General features: G+C 44.1%; 1 long non-coding RNA gene across 1 annotated transcript; it reads left to right on the plus strand.

Moving 5' to 3' along the window:
• The first annotated feature begins 5,840 nt into the window (after positions 1–5,840).
• Positions 5,841–8,087, plus strand: LOC128759390 (uncharacterized). The gene is made up of 4 exons (XR_008414575.1): positions 5,841–5,961; positions 6,555–6,799; positions 7,233–7,456; positions 7,534–8,087. It is a non-coding gene; the product is annotated as an uncharacterized LOC128759390 (long non-coding RNA).
• The last annotated feature ends 300 nt before the right edge of the window (positions 8,088–8,387 follow it).

An 8,387-nucleotide genomic window follows, 5' to 3' on the forward strand; every position in this document is an offset into this window, starting at 1 on the left:
CATCCACATTTATATGCGAGAGAAGTTTGCTCTTGTAGTTGATGGTATATCTGGACAGGGCCAGCAGGCATTTGATATTTGAGTTATAGTATATATCACCATGTTTAATTAATCTATGTATTTTTATAAGATAACATTCAAAGATTCCTCTGAATTCTGGTCTCCTTGGAACGTTTTCTTTGACTATCACTAGTCCGGTTGACCTGATTCAAACCTTTGCCCGGATAACTAAGCACTTTCACAAACATTGGTCTTCTCCTTGTTTTCCAGCCTGATGTGTCACCTTGAACAAGTGGACTTCTGGAGGTTAAGATGTAACCATACTTCAGAGGCTGAGGTTGTAGAGTCAAGCAAGTGACGTAAACAGACTGTACGGTCACTTCATACGAAAAACTGCTTAAGAGTTTCATGGCTTTTTTTCAGTCGCTCTGCCTGACACCAGCACCTCAACTGGTGAGAGGAAAAGGTTTAACATTCTGCAAACAAAAGCATTTCAAGTATACAATTCTAAGTGTTTGTTAAATGTGTTACTTTGGAACAACTTAACGGACATTCACGTTTAAAGTTTAAAGCGGCCATGTGTAAATTAAGAATATTTGCTTTTGGCGGCGCCGGTGGTAAATGACTGTAAGTGCAAGCTGATGAAAAGCTGGTTTCCCGGAGAAAAGACCAAGGCAAAAGAGCACGGTGATCACAGATGGCAATATACACAACACTGTCAAGCTTATACTTGCAAAGGGACATCTAGCAACATCCTCTGTGCAAAACAATGCTGAAAACTTCATTTAAGGTGTGGCAGCGCGCCACCGTTGTTTACCGCGCTGTAGAATAATAAAGACAAAGGTGCCACTTTTTTTCCCTCTCAAGCTTTATTACATCATCACTCAGCGCGTTTCACACACACAACCCGCTTCAGGCCCAAGCTTTTCTTGAGTTTCGCTTTTAGCCATATGGGATAGGAATTAACTAGGAGGAGTAATAACTTGAGGAGAGTTGTTTTTTTCAAGGATGACCCTGTTTGTGGACCATTATCACACTGCTCTCAATAAAAATAAATAAATACTACTCTAAAACGTATCAGATTTCCATATCATATGAGGCTGGAGACCTTTTTAGTAGATGTGTAAGGAACCTTGTGGAGGAGAACCCACATGCTCATGGACTTCAAAGAGACTTGGACCCGAGGTTACAATTTTTGAAACAAAAAGAACACAAATGAGAATCGGTATAGTCACGGAAACATACAAAGTGCACAGCTGTCAGTATAGGCTCATGCAAAACACAAAATACTGAAGTAGTGAAACACAAAGCGCAACAGTTATACAGACAGAACAGAAGGTAACATGGAGGTCAGAACACACACAATAACACACAAACAGCAGTCAAACAGGCACATGGGGGTCCTACTCAGATGCACAACTGAGTTCACGAAAGATAAAAGGGGGACATTCAGCTCACGGGTGCCACTAAACGCTTAAGCACCACAAGGCAGATCTTTAAGAGAACAGAGCTCAAAGAGGCCACATTATCAGCAAGGGCACACAGCACTGGAACCAGCAGGCTTTCCAGCAGCTCTTGTGGGCAGTTGGGAAGCTTGACTGCTGATTGGTTCCAGGTGTGTGCCATTACCTAATCAAGCTCAGGCAGACAGATACACGGGATGACAAAATAAAACCAAAATAAAAGTGGATCATGACAATTGAATTTGCTCTCTCGCTATGTTTTCTTTCAGCAGTTGTGGGACAAGTCTTTGTGTCTTTGTATGTGCTTGCGTTCCTTCCTTCTTTTTTCCACTGAAACGGTTGTACTGTTGTTACATCACCATCTCGATGGTGTGGGTAGTGTCCCTAAATGTTGCTTCTTGGTCAACATTAAAACATTTTAAAAGTACCACAGCACTAAAAGGCCACGATAAAGTGTAATCTCCATGTATGCGGAGGGTGGGACCTAAGAGGTTGAGAACTTTGCGTTTTACAGGATAACCTCAGCGAACACAATTCTATCCAATAATAATAGTTTTTATTGTTATAGCCCAAAGCCTTTTTTTGGGTTACTAATATTGAGTGGAAAATGATTCAGCAAGCTGGTCTCAGAGGAAGGCAAACCTGGAGCTGGGGCTTGGAACTGAGCTGCTGCCCAGTCTCACAGCTAGTACGAGGCTTTCTTGTTTTCAGTGCCCATGAGATGGCACTCTCTAAAATTTCAACATTTCAATGAAGTCTTATATCATTTGTAAACTGAGGGTGCCATCAGATCAGCCAACCTTCAAGGAGACAAGGTATGTCCTCACCAGTGATGGCAGCAATGTGATATTTAGTAACGTGTTACTTTTATATCACAACCTTTTTCCACCTCTCCCCATGAATCCCCCTGTTCATCACCATTCGTCTCCTTTTGGAAACTCAGGGAGAACAGGGCCTGCTAGGCAGACTGTTAGAGGGCTCCGCACGTATTCATAGAACTGAAGTTACATGCAGTAACTATTATTTCTCTATCATACATGCTTCGCCCTCTAACAGGCTTTGCTATTGGTTTAACACCTCAGCGAAGCCCTCAACCCAAGGACCAGCTGAAACAGAAGCCAAACACAAGCAGTGATTCACTTCAAGGTGGCCCTGAAAACGTCTGCAAGACTGAATGGGCCACGGACCCCGACGCCATATCCCTGACATATGCTCGGGCGAACGTAGAAGCTGATGACCACAATGCAGCTTCACAGATATCCAGCATTGAAACACCTCTGAACAAAGCAGCCGACGTGGAGATGGCTCTGGTCTGCACAGATCCAATAAGCTAAGCACTGTGTGGTCACCGCTCTCCCAGCTGACTGACCACCAAAACATGAAAAGTCTCTCCATCTTTCGTACCACCTTGGTACGGTCCAGATGGGCCGCCAGGGCCCTCACTGGACAGAGCAGGTGCAAACGCGCCGCCTACTCATCCTGATGTGGAGGAGGTGAAAAGGCTCTCAGAGAAATGACCCGTGACCTAAAAGATGATGTGATCACTTTAGGGATGTAAGAGCCCGAGCACTGAATCGTGGAAACCACAGATTCAGACAAACCCCGGTTAGCCAGTCTCACTCTCTCAGCAACCAAACTTCGAGTGGACGTCCCAGGACAGGGCGAGACAAGACTGTCCCACCCGCATGCGTCAGGGCCCAAGGCACGTTGGGGACCGGCCACGGCTCCCCCACCGCTAACTCCACTAGGTTGGGGAACCACCTGGTGCCCGGACTCTCCAGGGCCACCACCACCACTGTTAGTTTCTGATCCCTTATCCGGTGCAGCAGTGGCATCATGAGACGCAACGGAGGAAAAGCATACAGGAGCCCCTGTGGCCAGTGATGATGCGCCAGTGCATCTACCCCCAGTGGAGGGCAGTCCCATGGCCTCAAAGAGAACCAGAGGGGACATTTTGGATTTGCTTTTGTAGCGAACAGATCCGCAACCGGTAATCCGAACCGGCTCCAAAGTGATGTCATAAGTCGAGGAGACAGCTCCCACTCCTCCATCAGGGCACCCCTCGCGACATCCTGCCCGCTCCCACCTTGAGTGACCCCGGGACGTGGCGCGCTCTCGGTGACAGCAGATGACTGTCCGCCCATACTAAGATGGATGCTGCCACCTGATCATGACATGGTGACCCTTGATGTGAGAAGCAAAGTGGTGAAGGATTAGTTCCACCGCCATCAACTCCAAAACATTTATGTGACGTGGCGGACCTGACCAGACTCCACCCGCGCTGTTGTCCATCCAGTGTCCCGCCCCAGCCCGACAGTAAAGTAGCAGTAAAGTAAAAGTAAGTTACTTTAAGTAACTAAGTTACTTTTTTAGGGAGTAATCAGTAGCAAGTACCCAGACTGAACCACCTGGCAAGGAGGCCGAATATCGCACCCCAACACCGCCGCTCTATTCCCGCTGCCGAATGGCTGTCCATTTGTCGTCGGTAAGAAAGTCAATGTCTTGGTTTATGTACAGCGACTCGTCTTTCTGATCAGTCATCCATTAATGAGCACCATAGTCATTTCTTTATGCAGATCGTATATGATGGATTTACAGGACAGCAATACTTATATTATCTTTTAATCTAGTCAGTTGGTGCCATTTAGTGGTCAAAACATTTACTTACAGTTATTTAGTAAATACATAGTCTTTGCTGTAGGGCCCTGGCAGGAAAATACATAGTTTTGATATTTCTGCCATGATCAAAAAGGATGTGTTGTACGGGATGGATGAAGGTGTCTGATAATACAAGGTAGTAACAGTACTGTTGTTTTATTTGCTGTGTGTATAATGTCTGTGTATCTAACATATGTGCGATAGATGTGATAAAAAAATACATTGCCTATTAAGAAGAAATACAAATGTTACCTCCAAGTTTCAACTGATCTATAGTGAGGTAAAGCAAATTAAATAATCATTGTGAAACCTGTGAAACATGTTTTTCTGGGAATGTGGGTATTTCCTTTTCTTTTTTATTTCATTGACAGAACCTTCTTGGGGTACTTACAAATACTCCATGCATCTGTGTGATTCAAACAGTCCAAGGACAAGAATGAAGAGGAAAAAATGGTAAGCAAGCAAGATGAACATCAACATTTGTCGATTGTGATGGAAGCATCATGTTCAGGTTGCACGGTAGGATCAAGTTCAGTGCTTGAATAAATCTAGATTTGTCACAACCTCTTCCGCTGACGTCACCGCCCAACCCACCTCGTCACATCCACACCTGCCTCCAATCTTCTGACGGCATAAAGACCGGACCAACCTGCCAGTCCTCGCCTGTTCGTCAACCCTTCATGGTTGGTTCTCGAGCGGGATAGTTAGCAATTTATCTCTGCCTGCACAACGCATCGTCAGAGTCTTTTCAGTTTGTCTCTTCTGCCTCAGAGATTCTGCCTGCCTGCACCTCCTGAACCCATACTCCACTGCCTGCACCTCCTGCACCATCACCGCATGGCCAGCCGGATTCCTGGATCCTCAACAACCACTAGTCCAGGATCTCCTCCACAGAATCAGAAGAACCTTCCTACTCGTACGATTAAATAACAATCTTCTGATCCCCAAACCTGCATTTGAGTCTCCTGCTTCAGTATTCGTTACAAGATTGAATTTGTTGTCCAGTGATAATACTAATATTTATTTTACTGTCACTATGAAAATAAAATTCTAATTTACACTTTGACCTTTTTTCAAAATAGGCTTCAAATACCATTACTGAATGTCCATCATATATATTTCTTGACAATGTCAGTGTATTGAAAGTGGTTCACCTTCTGTATGTAAGTCTGACTACCGAAGGCCTGCTCAAACATGCCCATGAGAAAGCCAAAGGAAGGTCATTAAAGTTTGCATTTTGTAGTGCAGCGATCATGACACATCCTTTTCTCACAACTATAGTTATACATGAGTAGCCATCAGACAAAATGAAGTTGCTGTTTCTGTTTTCCCACCTACAGTGTCACACACTCCTGCTGCCCTGTTGCAATGAGCAACTTCAAGAGACCACATGCTTGGAAGAAAGACATGAGCTAAATCCACCATGGGTCGTGAAAGGTAGCTAATGAAGGTCACCTCCTTACCATTTATAAAATTCGGAAAATTTGTTTACCAATATGGTTGATTTGGCTAAGTAATGAAATTCTGTCTTTATTTTTAAACACACTGATTGAAGACCAGAAGTTGTTGACATACGAGTTGATCACAGGTATTGAAGTCATAAAGGTATTGCTGTCATTGATGTTTTTAAATATGCCTTTTTTTCTGATGTTTTTCTTTGTTTTGATTTTAACAAGGGTTATTTAAGTACCTTTAAAAAGCACTCCACACAAACAAGCACATACTGTACTTGAGGAGCTTAAAACGAGTGTCCACTGGTGCTCAGTGGAGAGCAGAGGACGCTGGAGAACCCGTCAATAAAGGCATGTCTTTCGACAAGAAGAAATGAATCTCAGACCGCGTAAGAGCAATCGAGTAACTCCTTGGCAAACTTGGTGACTCAGTTACATGCCTCTCATGCAGAACACACTCAGAAAACACTGTGGTACATTCAGTTTGATGTCCAATCCACTCAGCTGAAAAGTATAGTTTTAGTCAGTTAAATGTCAGTTAAACTGAACATTCTGTATGTATTTTTCATCAAGTCACTGGGACAACAAAAAAGTTAACTCCAAACAGGGAATTAAGCAGCCCACAACAGCAAAGTTCAACATCCTTGCTACTTCTTAACTTTGAAGGCTAATAATTTATGCAATTGTACAAGCAAACCCTCTGAGAGCAGCGCGCACGGTTCTGATGACGAGGGTTTGTTACGGAAGCATATAGCAGGTCCTGCTGCATGTTTGTACTCATGAGAGCTAAAAGCATCGCAGGAAAATTATATGTGCTGCTCACACCGGACATAAAATGGGTATTTGTGCGTTCACACGCTGGATAAAAGGGTGCAACAACCCTCTACTTTTTCCAAGGACAGCTAAGGTTTCCATTAATGAAGCATTAGCACCTCCTCAGCTGCGTCCCACTACTCAACTAACCCCGTCTTGTCTTCAGCAGGCATCTCTGTTATGCACCCACTATGCCTCAAAGTGAGCTATTACTGCTCCCTGAAACATCACAAGGCCTCATGGTGGGCTTTAATAGCCCCCCTCCACTGGAAGCCCTCCACTGCATCAGATAGGATCCAACCAGGCGCTTCAGTTGCCACGTAAATGTGTTTATATGCACCTATCCAGGCCTCAGTGACTCCCTGCTCCGCTGCAGCCACTTAAGATGTGATTCGGCACCTGTGGCGAGAGGAGGTGGGCCAATTTACTAGTTGTCTTATCGGAGAGAGTTTTCACAAAACCTTGGACAGAGCTACAGGGAGTAACAGTTACTGTCAGAAAAAAATACATCATGACAGGTTTGTGTTAGTGCTGTAGCACAAATCAGCCTTTTCAGAAGTTACAGTTTTTGCCGCTATAAGTCGAGCATCTTATTTCAGTGGAAAGTCCCGTTCTTCTCCAATAATGATGCTTTAAACACGCCAGCACACCACCATCCACAGGAGCCTGGCTTTCTTTTACATGGCTTTGTTAAGACAAGAACACAATGAATGTTGAGCATTTTCCAACCTTTATTTCACACACAAGTGTTTTCATTAAATCAAGGGTGACTCTGCTTATTTCCAAGTCCATTTCTTGCCTCTACGTTTTCTTTCCATGACACTAAATTCAGGGCATCTCTCGTCAGTCTTTGTTCTGGCTACTGGTCATCTACAAACACTTCCAAAGGTGGCTCCCTTCCAAGATGTTTTCAACCACCCCTCTGGTTTCTGTCTACTCTGGCCCATGATGAAGCTCCATGAACGTTCCTGAATGAAACACCGGCCACCTGCCTCTGTGAGCCCACCCAAACTGCTTGATCCTTTGTCATCGCCTTCAATCTAATCGAATCCATCCCCACTGATGAATAATGTAACTTAAATAATATATCCACTTTCAGGATAAATACTCTTTTTAATAAGTGCCTTTCTCTTTGTTCATTTTCCCAGGATGGGTGAGGCAAGTGTCATCAAAGCTTTACCTCACATTCATAGGTCAACAGATGGCACTGTCACGACATTATCTTTCAAGTCTTAATCTAAAATCATTCAATGAAAAAGGCTTTGTCTGACAACTCTACTTCCAATTGTCATCAATATTTTCACTGTTTATGTTCAGTCAACAGCCTCAAGAACACCTGCTAAATGAAAGACGTCCTGTGAGGTGTAAAGCTTTTCAGTATTTACAGGATCAAGTAGTAGTAGAACAACCAGAAGTTGCTCATCAGAAAAGTGCACATGATCATTTTTGCAATCTGTCTGTTTGTCTGTCTAACAATCTGTCCGTCTGCCAATACTGTCTCATCCGCTTCCTCCCTTAGTACTGGGTTGTGAGAGTTCTGATATGCTCCTGCCACCTGCTCCTGACACTTTCAGTTCATTTTAATTAACAATACAGTGGTACCTCGGTTTTCGAATGTCCCAAAATTCCAATAAATCGGAGTTCGAACAAAAATTTTGAGATTTTTTTGCTTCAGATTTTGAACGAAAATCCAGAACTGGAACGCCCCCGAAAAAAAGCCAGAAAAACATAACGTGTGCAGACCGATCAACTGACCCACGACACGCTTTGTTATTGTGTATAACACAGCCTCTGTATGCAGACGTGTCCCGCTACATTTACTGACTGCTTTTTCTTCATATTGAGGTGTAAAACCTTTCCTGTCTCCGCACTGGACCGTGGTAGAGTGTCACAGGGGAGGTGCTCGCTCTCCACACCTCCGAGGCTGGAGCGCTCACTCCAGGGTTTGATGTCCTGTTGTGGGCTGGAGCTGGGACAGGGATGAGGCGAGTCTGGGACAGAG

Source organism: Synchiropus splendidus, chromosome 5, assembly GCF_027744825.2.
Source record: "Synchiropus splendidus isolate RoL2022-P1 chromosome 5, RoL_Sspl_1.0, whole genome shotgun sequence".
Classification (NCBI taxonomy): domain Eukaryota; kingdom Metazoa; phylum Chordata; class Actinopteri; order Syngnathiformes; family Callionymidae; genus Synchiropus; species Synchiropus splendidus.